Source organism: Haemaphysalis longicornis, unplaced genomic scaffold (genome assembly GCF_048455015.1).
Source record: "Haemaphysalis longicornis isolate Haplotype H1 unplaced genomic scaffold, Haemaphysalis longicornis Haplotype H1 scaffold_6, whole genome shotgun sequence".
Lineage (NCBI taxonomy): Eukaryota > Metazoa > Arthropoda > Arachnida > Ixodida > Ixodidae > Haemaphysalis > Haemaphysalis longicornis.
The window spans coordinates 9,819,943-9,822,570 of record NW_027526407.1 but is presented as its reverse complement, the minus strand read 5'-3'; positions in this window follow the sequence as shown (position 1 = coordinate 9,822,570).

Here is a 2,628-nt window from a genome sequence, read left to right as displayed (position 1 = left end):
TTGGCCTAAGTAGATATACTCGCTTACCACTTCTACTGCCTCGCCACCTATCTCACACTGCTGTGCTGTCCCGAGGTTATTGATCATTACTTTAGTTTTCTGTATATTAATTTTCAGGCCCATGGTTCTACTCTGTTCGCCCAGTGCGGAAAGCATGCTTTGCAATTTGTCCCCCGAGTTGCTTAGCAGGGCAACGTCATCAGCAAACCTGAGGTTACTGAGGTATTCTCAATTAACCCTTACTCCCACCTGTCCCCAATCCAACTTTCTGAATACTTCTTGTAAGCATGCTGTGAATAACATTGGAGAGATTGTGTCTCCTTGGCTGACACCTTTCCTTATAGGTATTTTACTGCTCTCCCTATGGAGGATGATGGTAGCTGTAGACCCATTGTAGATATCGTCTAGTATTCTTACATAATGCTCATCTACCCCCTGGTTCCGTAATGCCTGAATGACTGCTAGGGTTTCGACTGAGTCAAATGCTTTCTCATAATCTCTGAAGGCTATAAATAGGGGTTCAGTACACTCAGCGCGCTTCTCTGTCACCTGATTGATCGTGTGGATATGGTCCATTGTTGAATAACCTTTACGGAACCCTGCTTGTTCTTTAGGTTGACTGAAATCTAAATTTGCAGAGATTCGGTTGGCGATTACCTTGGTAAATACCTTGTAGACGACTGACAGTAAGCTGATCGGCCTGCACTTTTCAAGTCCTTCATGTCGCCTTTCTTATGGATTAGGATGATGTACGCGTTCTTCCAAGATTCTGGTACCATTGCGTTTATTAGGCATTGCGTATACAGGTTGTGGGGATCCTGACGCCCAAGCCATTGCGCGATCACTGGGTTTGTGGCGTTGCTTGGCGCTTTTCCCCTCTCTCCCCGAAATGCCGGCTCGTCTCGGCGCCACTGTGCACAGCCGAGCTGTCTTAAACTCCTGCCTGAGGTGAAGGCTGCAGCGCCGTTTCCGGCTATAAAACACTGTCACGCAGCGGGCGCTCCGCCCTGGTAGCGGAGCTAACCTCACCTCATTGGTCCGTTTGAACGATGCCCGAACCCGACTCTCGCCGGGACGCGAACGCGCGCCCTGCGCGGGGGTCTGTTCGGGGAGACGCTTCCAGGACGCCAAAGGCGTTGGCCGAAGGTATGTGACGCTTTCCTTACCAGCCGGCTGCAACTCTGTTGCGCCGGCGAAAGCCCACCAGCCCTTCCGGCTGCGGCCCGTGCCTAAGGCTGCTCCTGTTGCCCCTACGCTTGCATATAGTAAGGCCGTACCTACCACTCGACGATCACGCCGTGCGGTACGCGCCTGTGAGCGAATGGGCCCCGTCTTCCTCGCTGCTGCGAGCCGATCTGGCCAGCACGGCGATGCGCGCGCGCACAACGTGCACGCACCCCGGAATTTGCCCTGACCGAAAAGCCCACTGGCTTTGCGCCGACGAAGCGCGCACACTTGCGCGTGGCACCCCATCGCCCCTATCACCTAAAGGGAAGTGCGTACCGCTACTGTGAATTGTGTAATTAGGACTGTAAAATATGTGACTAGTACGTTAGTATAAAATAAACGTCTTCCCTCCGTACCCTGGGCATATTCCTTTGTCGCTCCCTTCTCCACCTGCCCAACAGAGGCGGTGTTAAGTTGGCGCGACGGCGTTTCAGTATCGTGAGCGTGCTCAAATAGCTCTAACCCGCGGTGGTTCCTCGCAGTGTGCATGAATGCCTGTCTTGTGCAATGCTAGGGTTATGAATATTGTGATTTAGAGAGACCGCAAACTGGCGCCCAACGTGGGGCCATTGGTTCATTAGCCTTTTGCCGCTAATTAGGCTGAGTACGCAACCGGAATCAGTCTTAATGCTTATCCGGTAGTGGTAGCTGCTACGGGGACGAGGCGACTGCCCCTCCGTACGCGAGTGTGCTTGCACCCCTCGCTAACAAAGACCCACGGGGGAGTGCGACGGTGCAACCGCGCCCCACTAGAGCGGCGGTATACCCATTCCGGTAGAAAGACCACAGCCGCCTCTCGGAGTAGTGAACGCGAGATTTATGCTCTTTGCCGTCCCCTGAGAGCAGAGCACGAACGTGGTAGTTGACGCGCTATCTCGTGCTTCGTATTTTATCGAGATTTATTATCCAAGTGTGACTTTAGCTGGCGGCGCAAAAGCGTGTGCCCGTAAAGGAGTCAAAATTGACAGCCGTTGAGAGGAGGAAGAGGGCCCAGAGTTGAGAAAGAGCGCGGACACCCTGCAGAGAGGGGCAGGCGCTTTTCGCGAACTCCATGCCGCCGGAAAACGGACGGGCCTCGGCTGTAAAATCCGGGGCAAGAAATGCCCATTGCACGGAGGTCGTATTCAGCCGGAAAGAGCTAGTAGCCGGCCAGCAGAATGTCCCGTTTTGCCGCGGGATTTGCGACGGTCTCTGGGAGACATTTTTTTTAGTTTGATTTTTTTTAGATGCCGAGACGCAGCTTGTCCTGCTGCGGGCGTGCGCCGGGATGCTACGTGTCTTGTAGCAGGCGCGGGATGGGGGCGGAAGTCAGCGTGTGTCGCCGACGCCCCGGGGGACTCATTTGTGCTGGTCGGTGAAAGACTCGTGCTGAAGTACGTAGCCACCGATAATGAGGCAATT